The sequence below is a fragment of the Bos indicus genome, chromosome 6 (genome assembly GCF_029378745.1).
Source record: "Bos indicus isolate NIAB-ARS_2022 breed Sahiwal x Tharparkar chromosome 6, NIAB-ARS_B.indTharparkar_mat_pri_1.0, whole genome shotgun sequence".
NCBI lineage: Eukaryota > Metazoa > Chordata > Mammalia > Artiodactyla > Bovidae > Bos > Bos indicus.
Genome location: NC_091765.1, coordinates 100,432,108 through 100,456,767, shown reverse-complemented (window position 1 = coordinate 100,456,767; position 24,660 = coordinate 100,432,108). Strand labels below are relative to the sequence as shown.

General features: G+C 40.5%; 1 protein-coding gene across 1 annotated transcript in view; it reads left to right on the top strand.

Moving 5' to 3' along the window:
• The first annotated feature begins 7,849 nt into the window (after positions 1-7,849).
• The window catches only part of WDFY3 (WD repeat and FYVE domain containing 3), a 283,525-nt gene continuing 266,714 nt past the window's right edge, over positions 7,850-24,660 (top strand). Inside the window, exon 1 of the mRNA XM_070791719.1 lies at positions 7,850-7,973. The gene's annotated coding sequence lies outside the window, so the exon portion shown is untranslated. The remainder of the gene's footprint in view (positions 7,974-24,660) is intronic.

Sequence of the window (24,660 nt, the reverse complement as noted above, 5' to 3'; positions counted from 1 at the left end):
TAACTGTTTAAATAGTGTTAAGATCCATGCATTAATACATACCTCTTTAATGTCATGATATGTGATTAGTCTTGGTCCTCCAGACTAATACAAACAAAACCAGTAGGACATACATATATATATGAATACATATATATGAAATACATATATATATGTATATATATATGACGAGATTCAGCATAGGGGACTGATTCATACTTTTGTGGAGGCTGAGAAGCCCCAAGAGCTGAAGTTAGTAAGCTGGAGACCCAGGATAGTCAATTGTATAAGTTCCAGTCCAAAGAAAGAGAAGGATACTGTCCCAGCTTGAAGGTTGTCACACAGAGGGCAAATTCTCCCTTACTCAGCCTTTTTATTCTGTTAAGACCTTCTACAGACTTGGTGAGGTTCACCTATATTGGTGAGGGCATCTGCTTTACTAGGTCTACCAATTCAAATGTTAGTCTCATTCAGAAATACCCTGGCAGGGTACCCCATGGTCCAGTCAAGCCGACACATAAAATTAGCCATCAATATGTCATTAAATTAAATTTGATTTATTTAGAGAAACATTGATGTGTTATTGCATTGATTGATGTCATGTAGCCTCAACTGATTTTATATAACCTCAATTTGAATTTAGAATGATTTAATTTCTTGACAAAGCCAGAAAATAGAATTTGATTTGTTAGTGATTGATTCTATCTGAAAACCCAAGGTAATGAGAAAATTTAAAAATAAAACAAAGAAACTGTTGGTTGTGTTTTGGTTGATTTGTTTGTTATTGTGTCCTGCTGAAAATGTTAGTCACTGAATTGTGTCCAGCTCTGCAACCCCATGGACTGTAGCCTGCCAGGATCCTCTGCCCATGGAATTCTTCAGGCGAGAATACTGGAGTAGGTAGCCGTTCCCTTCTCCAGGGAATTTTCCCAACCCAGGGATTGAACCTGTGTCTCCTGTACTGCAGGCAGATTCTTTACCTCCTGAGCCACTAGGGAAGCCCGTTTCCTACTACTCTCATCCTATTGGCTGGAAATGCCAAAAGTTCAGTAAAAAGGAACTTGATTTTGAAAGGCATAGAATGAGAGCAGAAATGTCAGGAGATAAGGAAGAATAAAAGAGGAAGCACAGAACATTTCAGTGATGGAGAATATCTAGAAAAAATTAGGTCCATATTCAACTTTGCAGTTCCTTCCCCAGTAAAATATTGTCTTGTAGACAGCGCACTCCCAAATTAGCAAGCATTCTGATTAAGATAATTAAAGAAAACAAATATAGTTTCTAGTCTTATTGTGACATATAGGAAAGAAGCAGGGAAAATAATAAACTAAATTAGTGTTTCAATAAGAGAAAATAATGTGCCTTTGGAATCAATAATCCAGCTTATTTTATTCATCCTTTTTTTTGTATACCTTTTAATTATGGTAGTCCTTAATTGCATGAGTCAAAACTTTCTATATGAATTTCAAAGTTTTTATAATGAAAAATTATGTTTTTTTATTGACAAAACTGGAACAATAAAGAGCCAAAACAGACACGATCATTGTTCTCATTGAATTGACAGACATGTCATTTAATAACATATAAAACTATAAAACTGCATCTGTGATGAGTGCTATGAAGGAAGGCGAGTGGTTCTAAGGAAGTTTTTAAGGGTGTTGATTGCGTGACTTAGGTAGTGAAGAATAGAGGGACCAGGAACAGACTGTTCAAAGGCCCTGTGGCAGAGGGAACATGCCAAGACAGAGGAATTGAAACCAGGTCAGGGTGACAGCAGCAGAGAGAGTGCAAGAAATCATGGTGGGAGCTGAAGATGTTAGAAGGGTGGAGGGGTGGGTGGTCAGCCAACCATGCCAGGTCCTGAAAGGCACTGAAAACTTTAAGCAGGAACCATGGATTGAAAGGGATTCAAGTGAATGTAAGCAGATTAAATTAAACATTATTACAGTTGTGATAGTGAGCAATGTCAGAGAAAATGAAAGAAGATGAATTTTTAAGAGATGCTTAGGGAGTAAAATTGCCAATACCAAGCAGTAGACGATGTAGGGAGTGAGAGGCACTGAAGTGTTACGGCTGCTCCCTTTTGAGGTTTCTGAGTAGAGCAATAGGACAAAAACACTGCCCAAGGAGAAAATTTTAAAATAAAGTTCTTGTGCAAGTCAGGGGATTATTTATCACAACTGAGCACAAGAACAAATGCTTATTGGGAACCTCCCTGGTTGTGGTCCAGTGGCTAAGACTCCGAGCTCCCAATGCGGGTGACCTGGGCTCAAGCCCTGGTCAGGAAACTAGACACCACATGTTGCTTTTAAGAGTTCTCAAGCCGCAACTATGGACAGAGGAACCTGGTGGGCTATGGTCCATGGGGTTGCAAAAGAGTTGGATAAGACTCGACAATTAAACAACACAAGCCACAACTAAAAGACCCACAAGGAATATAGAAGATCCTACCTGCTGCAGCTAAGACCTGGCACAGCCAAATAAATAAATAAAAGTAAATATTTTTTTAAAAGAACAAATGCTTATTATATTTTAATGTATATGAATTTTGATCATGATATGTGCCCAATTAGAGAAGAATGAAGTACTTCTGTACCATCTGTTCTGTATATGCTCTGTTATCATTCTTAAGACATTATAATTTTTGGTGTACATTGTCTCCTTCACTGGACCATGAATTCCATGAGGGCATCCACTAGGTCTTATTTATATTTCTTGCAGTCAATCAAGTTTCTGGCCTAGCAGCTCCTCATATATTTGCAAAGTGAAATACTTAGGTCAAGAATCCAACTTTAAAATTTTCTATTTTTCCAATTATTTTTAGTGTGATTGTACATTTAGAAACAAAAATCTTTATATAAAGTTTATCAAATTCAAAGTTCCAGGTTAATAACATCATGTACTCATTCACATTTTATTCATAAAATTAAATGTGGTTTTAGCCAAATGGCCACATTACTGGTAGGATCAGATTTAACTGTTGGCTGGCTTTCGAATAATATTAATAGCAACCACAGCTAGTATAGAATATAATCTGAAATTTCTGTATAGGAGGCTGATTACTTTTATATCACTAGCACAGTGATTTACAGTATGATTAAAAATATGTGGAATAAATTAATATTGATTTCTTGAATTTCTTTTTCTTCTTAGAGATGTGTCAAAGACCAGGTACTTTTTACATTCTGGTCAGCAGATGGCACTGTTTTACTTTATTTAACTAATAGAGGGTTGTTACTAAGAGTCAGACTTATAACTTAGACAACCTATTAAATTATACAGTACTTTTGAGAGTTAATTTTATACTTATTGATCAATATAGAATGGGGCTGGTCCAGATAAAAAATAATTCACATACTTTTTGTTTTAAAGTCAACCTGAACTTTCTTGAATCCTACTTTTTTTTTTAAATGTTCTCATTTTTTATAAACAGGAAAAGTCAGTATATTCTACTTTGTCCCTTAGCTTTATTTTTGAGAAAGATCAATATTGAACAGTACTTCTGGAAATAAATTTAAATTATTTTTAAACTAAGGTGATATGGTTAAACATTTCATTGGGCTTCCGTTTCCTATCTGTAAGATTACGCCTTTCAGTTCTGAAGTTTTTAAACTTGAGAGTGAGTCAGATCTTGGTTTTATTCAGGGTACCACCAAATATACACTATGTGACACGTAATAAGCCATTTGAATTTTTTGCCAAATTTTTTTAAAGAATAAAATAAATCTAGTCCACAGACTACTATATTTAACCTGTATTAACCTTGTCAAGGTACTGTATATTCCTTATATAAAGAAATATAAGGAACTGAAAATTAAGAGAGCTTTCAAACTAAGTAGAAATACAATTAACAATGAAGTGCTCAAATATCCTATTGCTATTATAATTATGATCATTATAATGAGCAACAGCAAAATTGTTACTATTGAATTTCCTCATGTGGTCATGTGACTCTTCAAAATTTAAAGCTTTACCTTGTATTACTTATTACTTGTATAACCTGAGTAAAATTACAAAAACAATGCACCCAAGCTACAACCTGACCACCCCACTAAAAAAACCACGCAAAACAAAGGATGCTAGTACCTCTTTTGAATGTATGTATAAGAACAGAAAAAGTCTCTAATTAGAACTTTCTAAAAGCATTTCTCCCCAATTAGAGTGCAGTAATGACTCTAAATGGCACTGTCTGGAGGACAGCTCATCAGTTAATTATAAGGAGTTCTCTAAATTGAGGAGTGAAGAATGATACCAAATTTCAATCAGTGTAGATAAATATGGCTTGTCATTATTCACTTGATAGTTTAGACAGTCCATCTAAAGAGGAAGAGGTGGAGCAGAAATATTGTCTTTTCTAAAAGAACAGAAATTATGAGAATAAAACTGAACATTTGCCCAAGACCATATTCTTGTCTAGGGTATGTTTTGTATAGTCATTCAATTCCCCTGATCCCGAGAGACTCTCATTTGCTTGCCCAGTTTATTTTCCATCTGGCTCTGTCAAGCAAGGGAAAACAATATGGCATTTCTATTGTTGTATCTAATAGCCTGGGAAAATGGACACATATTTTAAAAATAGTAGTTACTAATTTGAAAACATGCTGACTAAAGCTTCAATTCCTTTGCATTTTTGTGTTCCAGCATAATTTAGCCTTCTAGCTTTCTAGTAATAAACATCTTAAAATTCTATAATTTACTTTATCTCTGGGATAATTCTACCTGTTCAAGTTTCTTATTTAGTGTTAAATTCAAGTGTAAAGAAAATACTTGTTTAAATAACAAATTGTCAAGACCCATTATTTAGTCTAACAATTTTCCAAAATTCTACTATTTTTCATTTTCTTCTTCTTACTTTTGCATCAGCCAAAGTTACTCTTTGGTTATTCATGTTCATAGAATTCTCAATCATGTAAAAAACAAATATGGGTCTTATTTGTCACAGATATCCTCTTGATTACGATTCTCCACAATCACTTTATTCATGAATAGTAAGTTGGGGACCAGACTCTGCTTAGAAATAGCCATTCGTGCTTGCTGTATTCCCAGAGGACTTTGCTGCACATGCCTCGATCTCCTTCCATCTGGCCTCTGCACAAAGGGTTTACCCGACTTTAATACAATTCTTTGTTTTATAGAAGACCTTGAGTTTATCTGAGAGTGAATACATGTGCAACAATAGCCATGTTGCAGGAGAACCTGATCTGACCTTTTTTTTTATTACCGAACCCTAAGATGACAGAGAAACTATACTTAGCCAGCAACAAAGACTAAAGAAGGTAAGGGCTGTAATGATGACGGATTTGAAACAGAGCTGCAAAAAAGTAAATGTGATTTTTCCTGGGCACTATCCCCTTAATTCAGAGCTTATGTTTATATGGCTTCAGTAACAGTGGAGAAAACTTGCTACATTTTTATCACTTTTTTCAAGATTGTATCTTTCTGTATTTATTTTCTATCACTGAAGAACCTTTGTGAGACTTTGTTTGTAATTCATTAACAAGGGCTGTATTTGCATACTATCCATGCACATGATTGCAGTGTATTTTCTTCAACAGAAAAATGCTTATAATTAAAGTGTAAATGAATGTAACTTATCAGTGTGAATAAAATCTGATAAGTTTCCTGAAACCTTCTATGTAACTGAGAATCCTTTTAAAATGCACGCAGGCCTCATGTTTAAGACAACTGTCTTTCTTACTCAATGCTCATGTTATCCATTTTACTGTCTAAAAACAGTCACTCATAAGGAAATAATCAAGAATTTTGTAGTAATTTTGTCTAGTAATAGACTGGAGAAACACAAAATCTAAATAAACACCTAAAGACCAAAAAAGAAAACACAAACATACACATATTGCCTTACACAATGTAGGTGCTTTGTTTTCAATAATTTATTCTAAACTGTATTATAGGAAGATGTCTCAAAGACTTGACTTGGGTTTAAAAGTTTTACATGCTGATACAGGTTGTTGATTTCAAATAGAATTACTAGTATTGAAAGATGGCAACTGAAATCTGAAATCTAACAAGGTACCGGTTACTCTGTAAAGATCAAGGAAGAAGATTAGAATTCCACCTCCCAAAGCATACCAATATTTTTTATTAAAATACATTTTTAAGTTTGTTTTGGCACCTTCTTTTCAAACAGTTTGAAGCGCATTTTATAATAACTTTACATTTGAATTTTAAAAATTACTTTGAATTATAAAACTATATTTAAAAACATTTTCCCCTGTAATTGGCCTATTGAAGGGAATAACCTTTGAATACATTTCATCGTCTTATTCTGAAAGGGCAAGGTGCTTTTTTGGGGGGGATAGGCACTGTGACCCCACCCCCACCCCCAAATGCTCACATTTAACATCCCTTGTATTTGTCAACAGTGCTGAATCTTGAAGTAATCTGTGAGTGAATCCTTACAAATGGGTCCAATTTGCCAAATGCCAAGTGACTAAACAGAAGCAAACAGCAAGTCCAGCTTGCTTCATCTTTAGTAGAGGACATTCACAAGCTTCTGTAGATTGCAGTGTTAGGAAAAACAAGTTTGTCATTAGAACGATGAGGTGACCACTTCCCCCCTCTAACCCTGTCCACTCAGAATTGCTGACTCAGTTGGTCTCCACTGCCAGTAAAGTATGCCCCACACGGTCCACTGGGTTGATTAGCAACCAAACACAGAGGGGCAAACTGATAATCGCTTAGCAGTTCTAAGGTTTACCAAAACGTGCTAATTGGGTCTAAACACTGTGTTTGTTAGGACTGCAAAGGTATCCATGATGCCCTTTAGAGGAAGGGGAAAAATAACCCTACAATCTTAAGGCGACCAGTTCAAGGTCACTGAAGGAAGGCAACTGAGATCGGGGTCTTGAATGCCTCTGTCCTCTACGGGGTCGAAGCCCAAACACCACAGCATCCAGGAGTGTCAAAGCTGCGTAGTAAAACAGCTTAGCGTGGGCAGTCCTTTTGTACTCCAGCGGGAGTAAAATTAACGCAGCCTGCCGTCCGTCTGACAGCATCCAGCAAATGGGTGTAGGGTTAAGGAGAGCAGCGCACAGCTGTCCTTTCTCAGCTGAGTCTTTTTGAGAAATTGGGACCGAGGTGGGAGGTGGTGGGTGGGGGGAGCGCACCGCGGGCGAGGGGCAAAGGGGCTGCGAGAGAGAAACGGGAGTCGCTGGCTGAGGGCAGGACGTGGGGAAGGAAGGAAGCCGGGGTGTGTGCCTCTGGAAAGGGAAGGCTGTGGGGAGAGGGACCAGAGTGAAAAAGAGGGGGGAGGGCAAAGTCAGGCTGAGAGAGTCGAGCGCCCGCTGCCAGCAAAAGGGGGAGACGAAGCCAGCTGGTCAGAGTGAGGAGGGGGAAAGCGGGAAGCCGAGGGAAGGGAAGGAAGTCAGGAAAGAGGAAGGAAAGGCAGGAGGGTTCAGAGGAAGGAGCCGCTGCAATTTCTGCGGCCGGCTCAGTAGGAGGAGCAGGAGGGGAAAGAGGAGGATCCAGAGTCAGTCAGTCAGTCAGGCAGCAGCGGGAGGTGGAGAAAGGAGGAGGATTAAAGATGGCCACCAACCGCTGCGGGGAACGGCAACAGCCCCTCACTTCCCGGGATGGTCCCTGCGGGGCGGCCCGGCCTTGATGGAGAGGAGAAGACCGAGAAGCGCCGAAGCTGAGGCGGCGGCGGCGGCGGCGGCGGGGACCCAGCGAGGAGGAGGAGAACGACGCGGGGGAGCAGGGAGCGGGGCCGGAGAAGGAAGAGGAGGCGGTGGCGGCGGCGTCGCTGCCCCGGCCGCCTAGCGCCGCTCGCTGCACGGCCCCGGCCGACCGGCTCCCGCACCCCGTGGCCGCAGCCTCGATCGCGGCCCGCAGCCCCATCTCCCCCCCGCACCGCGGGGCTCCCGGGCCCCGCCGTGGACGCCGCGCCTGCCGCCCCCTCCCCGTCGCCAGCGCGCCCCCCGGCCCGCCACGGTCCCCGCTCCCGGCCGGGCCAGCCCGCGCCCACCCGCCCTCCGGTGAGTGCCCCCCGACCCCCCCGCCCCGCTCGCCGCGGCCGCTTTGTTCGTGCGGGGCGGAGGCGCTGCCCACTCGCGGCCCTGCGCACGCTGCCCCTGGGGGCGGGGAGGGGGGACAGGCCCCAGCCCAGCTGCCATCCTCCCCCGGGATCGCGCTGCCCGGGGCCGCCGCCGCCGCCGCTGCGGGGCTGGCGGCCTGGCCTGTGTCCTCCACCGCGGCCTGGAGAGGGCGCCGTCGCGGTCCAGTCGGCGTCGGGGTCAAGGGCTGCGGGCTGTGGGGAGCGATGCTGGGGGTGTTTCGGGGGTGAGGGAGGCGAGGGCTGGACGTTAACGCGTTTAAGCAGTGGGGGCGTAACCTGGAGGTCCAGGGATCCGGGACCGATCGGGGGCCCCTCCGCCAGACCCCGCGGGGTCTCGGCTCCCGGAGGCCCTCCCCCCCCCCCCGCCTCCCTCCGCCCCGGGCACTGCCGGGCGAGGCCTCCATCCCTCCGGCGCTGTCTCCGCGGCTGCGGGCTTCTCCTGGCTTATTTTCGAGCCCTGATCTATCCCCCCCCCGCCCCCCCAAACCCCACGCCCTGTGCTGGAAACCTTCGTTTGTGCAAGCAACCGGAGATGCTCTCGCGGAGCGTGTTTGCCCTTTTTTTTTTCCTCTTGAACGGGGGATGCGGTGCCACAGCAAACATTCACGGTTACGGTGGGCTTTAAATAGCAGTTTTGACCTTCTCGACCAAAAGCCATTTGGCAGACCTGGTCAGTGTTTGATCCTCAGGGGCAGCGTTTCATTGATTTTTTTTTGGATTGAATTCCGAGATCCACGCTATTAGGTTTTCCTTTTTCTGAAATAATCTGATAAAACCGATTGAAAAGATGTTTACTATATATGTGAACCCTTGCCTCTACTTCCAGTGCCTTAAAAATGGTTGTTTCCTGTGGGAAAATGGTGCTACTGCATACGAAAAACTATTTTTTGTTCCGTGATGGGCATGAGTTGGTTAGTGCCAAGTGGTTTCTGTTGTCTGAAAACCAAACAATTAAAAAAAGAAAAAAAAAACCTTTTGCTTTGAGATAGCAGTAGATTTCCAGGTTGAAATTACTTGATAGCAGATTTGAAACAGTTTCCACCATCAGACGGTGTGACAAACAACATAAAACAGGACCAAAAATATGTTGATTAAAAAAAAAAAGCTCGATGTGCTAGTAGTGCATAGGTCAAGAAAAATATAAATCTCATTTGAAAATAAAACTTTAACGTGAACATGGGACTCTAAGCATAGGAATTAGTTTGATTTCTATAAAAGATATTTTAAAATACATACTGTATTAGATTGATTTGGGAACCCTTCCTACGGTATTTGAACATCAGTGGTGCATGTTAATGCTTGGAACCTTTCATTCTTATGCTGGTAGGTTTCTACTACCAGTGTCTTTATATGAGTTGATATTGATTCATGTAAAAAATGTTATGCTTCTAATTTAAAATTTCTGTAAAAAGGAGATATGAATTACAAACATGATGTTCTGGTCTTACTTGCAAAATCTTTTTTCTTTTTTTTTAAGAGTTAATGACAGCGTACTATTTCAGTATTATTTGGGTTCTCTCCTTTGACGATTCTTAAATTCCACTACTCAGCGTTGCAATTTTAAGAGTTTACATCAGGCATTTTCAATTTCATGCATGTGCTTTAGAAAGTCCTTGAATCCTTGGAAATCATATGCAGAATGTAGCATATATTTGCATTTTTTCCTGGGTAAAGAGTCCAGAGTCAACACATTTTCAAAAAGATCTGGCTCTGCAAAAAATTATAAGCCACTAGATATATAATTAAAGAATAAATCTGTATTTGGAAAATTAAAAATCTTAGGATTAGATTTGATAATTTGTTATCTTTCCCTTCCAGTTATGTCTAAGAAATGCTTGTTATTGAGGATTTAGCTCACAGAAGTCATTTTTCATGCATTCTTACTGAAGCCTTAGGAAAATGTGAATCCCATTTTACAGATGTGGAAGTAGATACTATGAAAGATGCTTGTTCAAAGTGACAGCCAACTGGTGGGCCAACAGTTGAGCCCAGATTGTCTAACACCAGAGCCAGCACTCCTAATAATAAGGTTGTACTCCTCTCTAAGTCAATGATAGCATTTGCTTCATGTTAAAATTAGTAATTGATGCTTGACTACCATAGAAAAGTGGATCGATCTGCTGTTATCATAACACAAAATACTATGGAGTTTTAGAGCCTCTGACTCTGAGTAGGAAGAGACCTTAGTGATACTAACCTCTCTTAATAGTACTAGTCTGAAATGACACTCAAAGTAGGGCTATTTCTACTGTGTCTTTGACAGGATTATCCAGACTCTGTTTTTAATACTTCCTGTGACCACAGGTTCATGTTTTCAAAAATGTTTTAAAATATTTTTTCTGTTTATGTGAGTTAAAATCTGCCTTCTTGATATTTCAACAGATTAGTTTCCAGTTCTTCCTTTGTATCATTTGTCATCCATTAAAGGATGAATAGATAAATAACTCCTATTCCTACATTTTTTTTTGTAGTCAGGTTTTTGAGATTAATTTATATGTGGTAAAAAGTCTTGGCAGACATATACAGTTGGCTTATCACCACCACAATCAACATATGAAACATTTCTATCACTCCAAACAGCTCTCTCCTGCCCCTATGTAGTGAATCCTTTCCTCTACCTCTGCTGCTGCTAAGTCGCTTCAGTCATGCCCGACTCTGTGCAACCCCGTAGATGGCAGCCCACCAGGCTCCGCCGTCCCTGCGATTCTCCAGGCAAGAACACTGGAATGGGTTGCCATTGCCTTCTCCGCCCTCTACCTCTAGCCCCTGCTAACTGTTAATCTAATTAATATCCCTGTTATCTTGTCTTTGTAGACAAGAAATTTATGTCTATATAACATAAATGAAATCATACAGTATGTATCTTGATGTCTTTCATTTATCGTAATACTTTGGATATTCATTAAGTTGTTTCTTGTGTCAGTAGTTTCATCAATGGTATGCTGATAAACTTGTAACAACCTGTCCTCCAAAGAAAAAAGTCCCAGATTGGTAGCATCTGCTAATTATTGCAGTGTAAACATGCTCATCATGGCCCACATTGAGCTACCTAAATCAGCTTGCAAAACTGAAAATTTAACAGTAGGCTGTCATAAGCTGTACCAGTCAGCCCCAGCACAGCACTAAATTTGTTCTTTTGTGTTGTTGAGTACCTCTCCATTACAATGAGGTACCACAGTTTGTTCATTCATTCATGAGTTAGACATTTAAGTTGTTCCCAGTTTTGGACAGTTATGAATAAAGCTGCTATAAACCATTATGAACAGGTCTATGGACAGGAGAAATGTTTTCAGTTTTCTTGAGATGCACCTAGGAATGGGATTACTGGGTCCTATGAAAGTGTATATTTTATCAATATTAGTTACTTCATATTGAACTGCCAAACTTTTCCAAAATGACTACACTGTTTTGAATTCCTATCTGCATCAGTGTAAGAGAATTTCAGTTATTCCTGTACCCTTGTTGGCATTTAATATTGTCAGTTATTGAAATTTTAGCTGTTTTATGTGTAATGGTCTCCTTTAATGGTTTTGACTTTTTAATTCTTACTTTCAGCAGCATTTGAACCAATGTAGAAAGTTTGTGACAGATATTGCTAAATAATTTTTTGGCTTGGTCATCAGTCACTATCTCAATATGAAGGCGGTAGCACTTTAAGGCTGTTTCTTTGAGCTTCTTATTCTACTGTTGGCTTTCATGTATTAAAATTCCTTTTATAGGGACTTTTCCTTGTAAAAGTCCAGTGGCTGGGAGTCTATGCTCCCAATAACAAGGGCCCTGGTTAGGAAGCTGGTTCCCACGTGCCACAACTAAGACCCAGTGCAGCCATATAAGTAAATAAATGAGTTTTTTTTTAATAAATATTTTTTTGAAGCTTTTATAATGAAACCATCACTGGAGAATTCTAATACTTAGCCCTTAACATTTTTAAAAATGTGGCTTTAAAAAAACTAGGTGAAGTTTTGTTTCTTTAAGGAAAATTTAGGGTTAAAAAAAAATCCTCAAAATAATTATAAAGCATTTCTTCACTTTTTAGCTGGACTTAAAGGGAAAATAAGAGACTGAAATAATTTAAACATGTGGTCTTTGACATCATCCCAGGTGTTGTAAGGGGCATGAACCCATGAATAATTGTAGCATGACTTCAGTCTTTAGAAAGCTGACTTTCATGTAACGTTATGACATGCGTTACCCTTCCTTAAGGTGACTTTTGAGCAGAGACTTGATGCATTTAAGGGAGTGAGAGTTTTAGAGCTGGGGGAAGAGCAGGTACCGAGGCTCTGAAGCAGGAGGGTGTTGAGTGTTGGGAGAACAGTCGGGTTGGCTGGAGGGAGATGAGAGCTGAGGTCAGGGTGGTGGAGGCCCAGAGACCACGTAGGCCAGGACTCTTAAGGACTTTGACTTCTGCTCTCAGTGAGTTAGAGCCTGAAGTGTGTCCTGTGCGTGAACAGAGAAGTGTTGTCTCCTGCTTGAAGTTCCTATAGTGTGCCACCCTCTCCTGCCTGCAAGCTGGTCCTTGTCCGGGAATAGTGCTTGGTCGTCCTTCCCCTGTGGGTCCCCTTGGCAGCCTTTATCATACCTCCACTTAAAAGCTGCTTTATTTGTCTTTATCTCCTCCCCCTAGATGGAGATCCTAGATTTTTCTTTTAAACCTCTGAATTCCTGTTTCATTAGATGAATGCCTGCTGAATTATGGAATTGCTGAAAATGGGGTTAATCATTGACAACTGGATAGGAGATACCCAACAGTATTGCTCATGTGGACGTGGATTCTGTTTTGCTGACCCTGTGCATTTGGTGCTGGGGCAGTGAGCTGTGCATAATAGGTGCTCAGTAAATACTTGGTGCATGCTTGAGTGCACATCCGGGTGGTAGCGTCTCCTGGCTTTTTCCTCTCTTCCCCTAAGCCCATGGGCAGACTTCCTCCAAATCCCTTAGCATGTTTCCCTATGGGCTTATCCTTCCTCTGATTGCATGCTCAAGAAGTGCCAAATGCATAGGAAATTCACTCATTCATTCATTATAAACAAATGTAATAATAAAGAAATGTAGATTATTTCTCTCCAAGCTAAATAGATAGGGTTCCCTGCACAGTGTTTTGGTTCATTCTTCTGTAGAATGAAAACATTCACACTTCTGTTTTCCTTTCTTTAGAGAGAATTTTTGAGATTACTTTATTACTGGGCCCCTAGATCTTTAATAAGCAAGACACTGATTATTTAATAAACAAGACACAAAGTCTAGAATATCACTTCTATAAACAACTGAAGCAGGAGCCTTGCAGAGTGTGAAAAGTCTAGAACCAGAAATAAAGTCAGTGATATTTTGTAGGGTGTTTCATTTGGTTGAACAGGCAGTTATGATTGCTATATTTACCTGACTGTATGGATGTAGAGCTTTGGGATTTTGTACTGAGTTTGTAGAAATGTCAGGCCCCAGAACAGAGACCCTCAACTCTGACACATCTACGTTAAGCTTTTTTGTTTGTTTTGGCTGAGTCTGGTCTTAGCATCTTAAACATGCAATTGTTAATGGTATCGGTAACTCCACCTATCTCCGGATTCCTTGTTCTGTCTGATACTCCTGCGTGTCTTTGAACCTGCAGGAGAGGGACATTAAGAGATGATAGGTATTGTATCTGAAGAAGCTGCAAGACTTGAGGCAGAATATTTAAAGTAATGTCTTTTAGTGATATGAGTCATTTTTCTTCCTTTTTTTGTTAAGCCAAAAAATTATTGTGTACTTGGGCTTCCCTTGTGGCTTAGCTGATAAAGAATCCGCCTGCAATGCAGGAGACCTGGGTTTGATCCCTGGTTTGGGAAGAACCCCTGGAGAAGGGAAAGGCTCCCCACTTCAGTATTCTGGCCTGGACAATTCCATGGACTGTGTAGTCCATGGGGTCACAAAGAGTTGGACACGGCTGAGGAACTTTCACCTCACTTCACTTCATAGATTTTTGTGTGTGTAATAGATCATAAATATTGGATTATTGACGGTCACAGTGTTGTAATCCATTGTGACAAGTCTAGTGATAATATGCCCTGTAGTTTTTTTTTTAATATATGAAATACTTTGTGCATCTTAGCCCAGTTAATGGGGATGCTGTTTGTATTTTGATCAACTACACTGTGATTTCAGTGAGTGCTAAAATTTGGTTTGGGTTTTTTTTTATTGCTGTTTTAATGGTTATTTGTGAGTTGGGCCTTGGTTTTACTTCTCTAGTGGAATAATATTAATGTTAAATTTGTGCGTTGGTTTCCTTAAATTAAAAGAAAATTATTAACAAATTTGTTTCTTTCCCATAAATTTTCTTTATTAAAAAAATTTGTTGTCACCTGCATCTATTCGTGTGTAGTATATTCGAGTATGACTTGCTGTGCTTAGTTGCTCAGTCGTGTCCGACTCTTTGTGACCCCATGGGCTGTAGCCTGCCAGGCTCTTCTATCCATGCGATTTCCCAGGCAAAAATGCTGGAGTGGGTTGCCATTTCCTTCCCCAGAGAGTATGACTTGGTACAGTGTTAATGAAATTAGTTATTTTAAGTTTAATATACGTTGTTCTATGATCAGATGCTGTTGTAGCTGAGCAAACTTGAGACTAATACTCTGGCAAACCTTTTTATCATTATGCCAACTCAATAGCAGGTACTCCTAAGTATCTGCTATTGAAAACGGAATCCCTCCTCGGTAAAGTGAAGAGACCTATGCAGTGCTGTATTTACACGTCTTGATAAGACTTCAAGTCTAGATTAGTAACTTTGAGTCAACTAGACACATGTGAAGCCACAATGGATTTAAAGCACTACTGTACTGATGTTGGAGTTTAGAAGGCCAGTGAATGAGGACTTTTTTTTTTAATAAACTAATCATGGTTGTTTGATTCTTTTGTGTCGCCAAATCCCTTTAAAGTATTTGTTGTTACTACTTATAAAAGATAAGTGCCTATTTACAATGGTACTTCAGAGGCCCCCAAATTAAGAGATTTGAATTCCTATTCTGCCTTTGCCTTTTTAAAAAATAATGTGTATTTATTTATTTGGCTGCATCAGGTCTTAGTAGTGGTATGTGGGCTCTTCAGTGATCTGATGCGGGGTCTTTTCTTCCTGCCTCTTGGCCTAGTTGCCCCAAGGCATATGGGATCTTAGATCCCTGACCAGGGATTGAACCCTTGTCTCCTGCACTGGAAGGCGGATTCCTAACCACTGGGCCATCAGGAAACTGTTGTGCTGTTTGGTTCTTCATCTGTTGGCAGCCCTCATTACTGCAGGTCCCTTAGATAATAGTGATCATTGAGTTCTGACACTTCTTTAACTTTCCTTGTTTCTTAAACCCTTGGTACCAGTGTTGTGAGAATCATCATGTTACATTCTGATTTTTGACATGTGTAATAGGTATATCCTCAGCACTTGATGAATCTGCCAGGCCCAGCTTCCTCTTCCTGTATAATGTTTCTTCCTAGCTATGTCCCTCTGTTCTCTGGCCAGTGTGGTCTTCAAGGAGGCCAATTAATCAATGGCAACCCACTCCAGTACTCTTGCCTGGAAAATCCCATGGACAGAGGAGCCTGGTAGGCCACAGTCCATGGGGTCACAGAGTCAGACACGACTGAGCGATTTCACTTTGACTTTTCATTTTCCTGCATTGGAGAAGGAAATGGCAGCCCACTCCAGTGTTCTTGCCTGGAGAATCCTAGGGATGGGGGAGCCTCGTGGGCTGCCGTTTATGGGGTCGCACAGAGTCGGACATGACTGAAGCGACTTAGCAGCAGCAGCAGCCTAAGAAAAATAGGAATCTGATACACAGTCATTATCTGATGTTAGAAAGTCATGCCAAAATTATTTTGTATCTTTTTTTCCTTCCTGGTGTGGAGGGTGGCAACTAATTTATTTGCACAGAATCTTTTAGTTTTATTGCCTTGCTCTAGGTAATGCATCCATACACATACATTTTGCTTTATAAATCATATAATTTAGGAAGTGATTAAGTATTGTCTATAGGACTCAATCGGAGAAGGCAATGGCACCCCACTCCAGTACTCCTGCCTGGAAAATCCCAAGGACGGAGGACCCTGGTGGGCTGCAGTCCATGGGGTCACTAAGAGTCGGACACGACCGAGCGACTTCACTTTCACTTTTCCCTTTCATGCATTGGAGAAGGAAATGGCAACCCACTCCAGTGTTCTTGCCTGGAGAATCCCAGGGACAGGGGAGCCTGGTGGGCCACCATCTCTGGGGTCGAAGAGTCGGACATGACTAAAGTGACTTAGCAGTAGCATAGGACTCAATACTTTAAAAGAATCTTACAGGTATCTTCTCAAAATATCCAAATTTCTTAGTATATTTTGAGTGTTTGAGTTTGGATGTGCAACTTACTGTTTTAATTTCCCTAACATTTATTCAATTTGAATTACCTTACTGGTATACATATATATATATATATATATTTTTTTTTTTTTTTAAAGAAATAAACTCAGGAAGTTGGGGAAATAGTAGAGTCCCACATACTCTTCACCTGTCACTCTTGACCAGTGGTAATATCTTATGTGACTAAAGTACAGTACTTATTTGAATTTTATTACTAAAATCACAGTGATTTTGCTAGTCTTAAAATGTTGACAAATATAAGAATGTTGATATTGTCGTATTCACTCCTCAGGGAGTGAAGAGGTTAGGTTCTGGGCTTTGTTTCCATAGGCAGCAGAATCCTGGGAATTTCTTCCTTGAATTTTCTATAAAAAGGACGACAGGTAACTAGGCAAATGGCTGATTATTTTCAACCCAGTAGGTCGTTCACACCCTGGATCTAGTCAGGTAAGATCAATCACATGTCATTCTTCTTAATTCCTTTTGGCTGGGCCTTTTTTTTTTTTTTTTTAAAGGATTTGTCAGTTTTTATTTAACTTATTCTCCATAGAAAGTAATAGGTCATCATGTGAACCAAAACATTTCATAAGGCATAGAGGATATGAATAACAATGACTTGGCATGAGTATATAGACATAGTTCAAAGTGTTGTACCAAGTTCATGAAAATACCTATTCACACCTACGACTTAACTACCATCGGCAATGTCTGACACCTCAAAGACTCTCCGTAAAATTCCAAAATGCCCTCAAATCTTACAAAGTGGCCTGGCTTTTTTTTATCTAATCACTACTATATTTGCTTACCAGAAACTTTCATTCTTACCAAGTAATAGAGTAGTAAAGAAAGAAGTACTGGGCAGTTAGTCAAGGGATGGTATTTATTAACTACCTGCTATCATTTTGTTGAATACAGAGGAGATTTCAGAAATAGAAGGGATGTTCTTAGTATAGCTGAATAAACAGCTGTAGAATATTACCACACATTGTGTAATATATTTCAGCAAATTTTATTCTCTCTCTAAATACATACACACTGGCATGTAATTGGCCTTCAGTATGCACTGAGTGAATGAATGTAGTTAGGTAATAAGCATGTTGTCAGAAAATGATGTAAGTCTTAAGAAAATAAATGTTTACTGCCACTCCTAGGAATTCTAAGACTATTCATTATCAAGTGAAAGAATGATAATATATGTTTTATTATGTTTCTTTATTCTCTTTGTCCTAGAAATCCCTCAGTAAATTCATAATCAGATCTTCTTGATTAAAGCCTGAATCTCTCTGTCTCGAAAGCCCAAGTTCTTTTCCTGTGGCACACTGCTCATTAAAACACAGTGATTTAGATGATATATGCCACAGTTAAGTAAACAAGTATGAAATAAAAATAAACTCAGTTATTTTTAGAAATATCATTGTGTGTTGATTGCCTAATAATTTTATTCAGCCTGATTTATTTGTGTGATGCCTCTAGTGACTAAGTTAGTCCAAATATAAAGGATTCAACTTGCTCTGGGAACCTAGTTCTTCTTTCCCAAAATAATACCCTGTAAATAGGTTCTCAAATGATGCTGTAGTGTTTATTAATAATTGTGTACTTTTTTTCTCGATTACTTATTAAATGTTTTATTGTTTGCTGTCCTGGGTGCTCTGGTATTTGCATGAATGTTTAAGACATGGATACTTCTGCTCTCAATAACTTTATAATATGATGAAGATAAGATAAACGCATAAATGTTTGAACAGTATACAATTAGTCTTAGTCTATCTGAGGGGTGCAGAAGTTTTGTGGATACTTAGCTAGTAGAAAGATTACTTGTAGTTGAAATGATTCAGATAACCCTAAGATGAGGTTTGATCTGAATATCAGGGGAATTGATTGAATTTCCTTGGTGAATCCTGTGAGATTTACTTCTATCAGAATTATAGAAAATAATAAAATCAATTGATTTCACCATTAATGAGTCAGATGAGGTCTCTTGGGAAAAAATTCGCCTGAATTTATTATTTACAAAATGAGGAGAAGGGAGAGGGATAAAGTCAAAACACATGAAAGCCTTAGTTTTACTCCTGAAGCCTTTTACAACTAGGTCACCATGAAAATTGTACTAAAAGACTTGTCTAGCTTATATTCTTTTTAAGGATAATTTGATCTGTTGGATTGATGACAGGTGTGCTTTGTATATTTCATTTGCTAAGTTCTGAAATAAATTAGATGTTATCTCTTTGGTCAAGATGAAAACTGATGTATTGCTGTTTTATTTTTTCTGATGTCTGGTCGTGTTTAAAGTATTTCTGTTGTCTTGGAGTGAAATAGCATTGAAAAAATTATTTTGCCATTGTGAAGTTCAGTGTGGCTAAGGTATCTAATTGGTGGCAGGCTTAAAGGAAGGCTGCAGAAGGAAGAGAAAGGACAGTGGTGGGGGGAGGGGGTGGAGGCAGGGGTTGGGAACGCCATCGGGGGAACATGGACAGAGAAAATAGAAAAAAACACTTCCCTGTAAAGGGCGCTTGTTCTGTCCAGGGTCACTTGGTATAGCAGATGCTGACCTGTACCTAGGCAAACCTGGAACATTTCCTTTCTTTGTCAAACTTTATGAAAAAGCAGAAAGCGCTGAGTTTGCTTTAGTTATACAATGAATACTAATGAAGAATGGTGTCATAACATGAAGTTGTGTTCTCCACCTCCTTCCCCACAGAGACCTAGATCTAAATCTGAGTCACCAGAGTAAATAAGTTCGGTGATTCCCAGCTTGAGTTAGCTTGCATAACCACCACAAGTGCTGGCATAGGTGTTTATATTTTCAGGAGGGTATGGAGAAGCCTGACAAGACATGGCAGCTGCTGGAAAGGCCTTTAGGCCACTGTAGCACCAACACACACTGGTGTAGTTGGGAAACAGGGGAAAATGTGTGCTGAATAGCATTTCTGAGATGGTAATACTGCAGTGATCTCTATTCACAGCTAGGAGGGTTATATCTTTCTTACAAAGCTTATTCCTTTTTCAGATGCACTTTAATTTTTTTCAGCCTAATACATTCATCAGAAATGAGCCAGTTATTGACTGTAGCCAGTATTAAGAGGCCTTCCCAGGTAGCACTAGTGGAAAAGAACCTGCCTGTGATGCAGGAGACATAAAGAGATGCAGGTTTGATCCCTGGGTCAGTAGGATCCCCCTGGAGAAGGAAATGGCAACCCAGTCCAGTATTCTGGCCTGGAGAATCCCTTGGACAGAGGGGCCTGGTGGGCTAGAGTCCATAGCGTTGTAAAGAGTCAGACACTGAAGCATGCATGTAGTATTAAGAGATCTTTAAGGGTCCCCATGTTCTACCCTTCCTTCTTCCTGCTCTGCTGCTGACACCCACTTCAGTGCAGCAGTTAATAGTTGTCTCACATGTCCTAATGTCATCTGACAAAGCGTCATTCCAGTCCAGTGAAGCTCTCTTAAGCAAGTGCTATTTTACCGGAAGGAGATGGGTTGCATTCCAGTAGCTAATTGTTACTTTGGTCTTGTTATTTAACAGCAGGTATGCGATGTAGATAGTAACCACACCTGGGTATGCCTTCTTGCGTTTTTGTTAAAGTTTAGAAATGCTCTTTCATACCCTAGTGGTGATACTGATTTGTATTTGAAAATTTTTTACCTCATTTTTCTAAGCAAAGGTAAGTACTACGCACAGGTTTTGAGTTAGACATTTGCATTTTGTTAGCTATAATCATTAAGAAATCAATTTTTAAAAAGCCCTGTTTTTATTTTTAAAGAAGTTTAAATATGGCAAAGTAGTAAAGAATGCTGTGGCTTATTGGAGTTACAATTAAAGCTTAATTTCATTATTATTTTCCTCATGAGACTTGAATTCACTAGGAAATGTCAATGAACAGCAATTTAGAAAATAAATTGGCCAGATGCCTGAAATAGAGAAGTTCTACCAACATAAACAAGCAGTAAAGTGAATTTTTAAAAGATAGATGTTCAACATAGTCTTAGATTGAGAAAAGTGTTGTAATAGTATAAAATTAGAGTAGAGGAAAATAATTTGCCGGGTGAAAAGTTAAAAGTAAATGAAATTAATCTATCACATGAGATGCATTTTGCCTTGTGTTTATCGACTAGCAAGGGGGTGTTTTGGGCTTCTCTGGTGGCTCGGTGGTATACAACCCACCTGCTGATGCAGGAGATGTGGGTTTGATCCCTGGGTCAGGAAGATCCCCTAGAGAAGGACATGGTAACCCACTCCAGTATTCTTCCATGGAGAATTCTGTGGACAGAGGAGCCTGGTGGGCTATAGTCCATGGAGTTGCAAAAGAGTTGGACACACCTTAGCGATTAAACACCACCACCACCTAAGCTACAGGTGTTGAGGATGAGTTCCCTTTGGTAGCCTGTGCCAGGGATAGAACAGGCAGAAAGCAATCTTCTTGATCTATTGTTAATGGGAATTCAAGGTGAAGAAGCACATGGAATTGTGGGGGGACAGGGAGAGAGAGAGAAAAATGAATGAATAAGTTCATAGATGTATTGTGTTGTTATTCAGTTGCCAAGTCATGTCTGACTTTTTTCAGCCCCATGGATTGGAGCATGCCAGGCTTCCTTGTCCCTCACCATCTCTGTTTGTCCATGTCCATTAAATTGGTGATGCCATCCAACCAGCTCATCCTCTCTCACTCTCTTCTTCTGCCTTCACATCGTAAATGTATACATACATTTATATGATTGGCTGTCAGAGAATTCTGTCTCTTGGCACTGGGCACAGATAATGGCCTGTTACCAGTCCTTGGGGTTGGAACTAGAAATCAAAAGTAGGCATCCGAGTCCTAGGAAGAGACCAGACAGGGACCAGACTGGGAGTCTCCAGAAGTGTCAGATCAGAGGCCTGGTGACAATAAGTGAGGGATAAACAGGCCTGAAACAGCAGAGAGGGTAAAAGTGGAACACAGTGGGTACCAGAAGAAGCTCGGAACCCTAGTTATCTAGTCCGGGATATAAAGGCGGGGTGAGTTAATGTTAATAGTGACTCCATCCAGAATTGAGAATTAGGGCTAGAACTACTAAAGCATCTCCTGTCAGAAGTCTGTATTGGTGATCTAGGATTTAAGTGACAGGAAAAGCAGAAACAGGCTCGGCTTGACATTTTTTTTTTTTTTATATTCTGTTTTATATACCATTTTGTAAGAACAGAATTCATTTCCATTGTTAATCAGTAATCATTCACTTTGCTTTGCTGGCACTTGCATGGGATCACGAGATGTAGAGAACTGCTGACACTTGAGAGCAATGTCTTAACAGGGAACTGGTGCTAAAACGATCAGACTGAAGCTTTGGGGTAAATGTACTTTCTTGCAAAATAGGAGGATATGAAAAAGCATGTTAGGCATGAGAGTTCTAAAGTCATAGTTCTGAAGGCAAAAATACACTCTGTTTAGTTTTTGAGCAGGGTAAGAGGAAGCAAGGAAAATGTACAGTTAGGGTCATTTGATGTTAAAATGAGAACCTTCCAGACCTTTTTAATTGCTAGAAGAAGTCGTAGTAGCATTTTGGGGGTTTCAATCAGCTGATACCACCTTAAGGGGGACTAAAAGGTATTTTTGGAACCCATACTGGAAGTTGAATAATGAATTGAATGAATGGGACTTGAGCAGAAGAAACCAGAGCAGCTCTTGGGAGCCTAGCAGCAGCAGAAGTTTTTATACCTTCTTTCCAGACCCCTGCCAAGGGGAAGTCAAAAGGCGGGCAGCCCTCCTAGCTGGTGTCTAGAAGGTCACCCGTTAGTAGCTTAACTACCCTTTTCCCTTCCCTGGTCTTTCCCCTCACTTCCTTCCCCGCTTGTATAAATGTCAAGATAACCCTGATTTATCCCATCCACAGAGGCAACTTCTCTAAAAGAGAGAAAGTCTAAATGCATGCCAGAGGCAGTGCCATAGGGCTGCCAATTCTGGGTGATGTCATGCTGCCCTGGTTCTGTGGTGATTCTTTCTTGATATTTTACAACTTTAATTCCTGCGAACTTGCTCTGTGCATGATTGGGGGAAAGGACACAAAAAGAAAATATATTTGAAGGGTAAGATGCGGGTACTTACCGAACACCGGGGATTAGGAAGTTAATAGTGGCTAGAGTCCTTAATATTGCATCAGTGCAGACCCCCTAACCTGTTTCACTTCCAATTTCATACCTTCTGCGAGCACCTCAGCTTATCAGCATTCTGTTCCTCACACACTGACCCAGCCCCTCATTCTTGAAAGGCTCTGAGCTCCTGGTGGTTCTGACTGTATAGGATTGTGATAGCTTCCACTAACCTTAACACCACACAGCACTTCCGGAACATGCTGCAGTGGATTCCCCTGGGTGCTCCTCGTGGTCTTTCCAGCCCCCACAGGTAGAGTAGCAGCTGCTCTTCCCCTTGTTAGTCATGAAGTGTCATTCTTTTTTTTCTAATTTTTAAAATCTTTTGGCCACACCATGTGGCATGCAGGATCTTAGTTCCCTGAGCAGGGATTGAACCCGTGCTCCCTTCATTGGGAGTGCTGACGAACTATCATTCTTATCCCATCCTGTAGCCTTCATTTTTGCTGGTTTTTTTTTTTTTTTTTGCTGTCATGAGGAAATCACCCTGAATATGATAAGCTCAGCTTGCAGTAAAGTTTGTGTTTTTCTTTCTTTTTTTGTTGGTCTCCTGGTAGAAGTATTTCTTGGTTATTAAAACTTCTAGGTCAGCAGACTTCAGAGTTCATAAGACAAAAAGCAAAATTTTGAGAGAAGAAAAGATGCCACTCCACTATTACTGTTTGGTTGCTACATCCAGGATATTTTGGAGGTGGGAGATGGCTTATATTGGTTGGTGGTTCATAGCCTACTTTATATCCTGCAGGACGGCACCCCAAATTCAGAATCTTTTAGCTCTGGCAACAACTATTACATCAAACTTCCAGGTATAAGCATTGCTTCCTACTGTGGGGATAGCTGTGTCTGAATAAAAATCTACTTGATAAGACTTACAAGGCCCTTTGTGTCTACCCATTGCCATTTGAAGTGAACTCCTGGATCAGAGGCCATGTGGTTTATTTATTATTTTTAAGTTTTTATTTGTTATATTTTATTTAGACAGTCCTTTTTGCTTCCGAGGTGGCACAGTGGTAAGGAATCTGCCTGCAAGGCAGGAGACACATGAGATGGAGGTTCTGTTTCTGGGTGGGGAAGATTCCCCTGGAGTAGGAAATGGCAACCCACTCCAGTACTGCCTGGAAAATTTAGCTGTGCTGGCTCCTGGTTGCTGCATGAGCTTTTTTCCAGTTGTAGTGAGTGGGGGCTACTCTTCCTCTAGGTGTGCTGACTTCTCATCATGGTAGATTCTCCAGGGCTTTAGAGCACAGGCTCAGTAGTTGTGGTGTTTTGTTGATCCGTGGCATGTGGGATCTTCTAGGACCAGGGATCAGACCTGTGTCTTCAGCACTGACAGGCGGATTCTTTACCACTGAGCCACCAGGGAAGCCCCGGCCATAAGATTTATAGGATGCATTTGGTTATTCCTACATAGTGGTGCTGGCAGAGGCAGATTCAGAACTGGTATCTCTTACAGCGAGGGTCAGCCATCACCATGTCTGTAATCCAAGGGGCTGGGTGCCTGTGGAGGACTCACGCCAATGGCTTCTCGACAGTAGAGCAGTGAGGTCAGTCTTCGTGAGTCAGTGTCATGGTCCCTTGCGTAAGTGCTTCTCCTGCCACCTGGTTGTGATTATTTTCATGAAATCTCTGAGCACGGACTAGGCTGGCTGGAGAGGGAGTATGACCTGATCTGTGATGAGGGTCATCTTACCCACCCAATTATTAATAGGCTTTATATTTTGTTTGCATTGGCAGTGGCAGAATTCTGGTGAGGGATGTTTTTAGACCGTGGCCCTGTTGTGAGAGGTTCATTCAAATAGTCATTCCCTTCATGACTCTCCCTCTTAGTTTTTTCTCTGATGTTTTTCTTCCAGGCCATTGATCATGACATAGAAAAGGGAAGGATTGCAGGCTCTCTAGTCACTCTAAAAAGTGTCTGCCACAGAAATAATATATTCTATGAGTTCTCAAAATTTAAGCAAGATTTCAAGTCACATCCAATGGCTGTATTAAATTTTAGCCTATTTTTGTTTTACTTACATCTTTTCCCCTTTTGATTTCTTGTTTTATAGTTCTTCAGTCATAAAGGCCTCATTTAGAAACTTTGAAATTTTGGTTTATAGAATTCCAAAATGCCATATATCC